The sequence below is a fragment of the Dysidea avara genome, chromosome 3, assembly GCF_963678975.1.
Source record: "Dysidea avara chromosome 3, odDysAvar1.4, whole genome shotgun sequence".
NCBI lineage: Eukaryota > Metazoa > Porifera > Demospongiae > Dictyoceratida > Dysideidae > Dysidea > Dysidea avara.
In genome coordinates, this window is record NC_089274.1 from 13,946,950 (window position 1) to 13,947,386 (window position 437).

A 437-nucleotide genomic window follows, 5' to 3' on the forward strand; every position below is an offset into this window, starting at 1 on the left:
TTACTATTTACAACTAAAACAACTCTATCAGAAATTATTTCTCCAGATACTATTAAACTATGCATAGAAGCATCTGCTGTTAATCTTTTTTATTTATTAAGACTTTACAGGTCTGTAGGACTCCTGGTCCTACAGCCTATTTAAAGTTGTTACAGAAAGTATAGTGCAGAAAAAATCCATGACTGGACCTGGGCAGCCTCGAACATGTAGCCATCCAATTAATGCTCGAACGCTTACAGGAGTCTGCCAGGTGGTCAGGATGTATTCTCTCGAGTATATGTATCCATAGGAACCTTAGAGAGTGACTTTATTATCTCAAAGTATCCCAAGTTGATATTATTTTATTTATTAAGACTTTACAGCACAAGTGCTGAATTGTAAGCTACAACTATCTCACTTTTAGGTGTTTATATATATCATACTTAATGGTTTTTGCA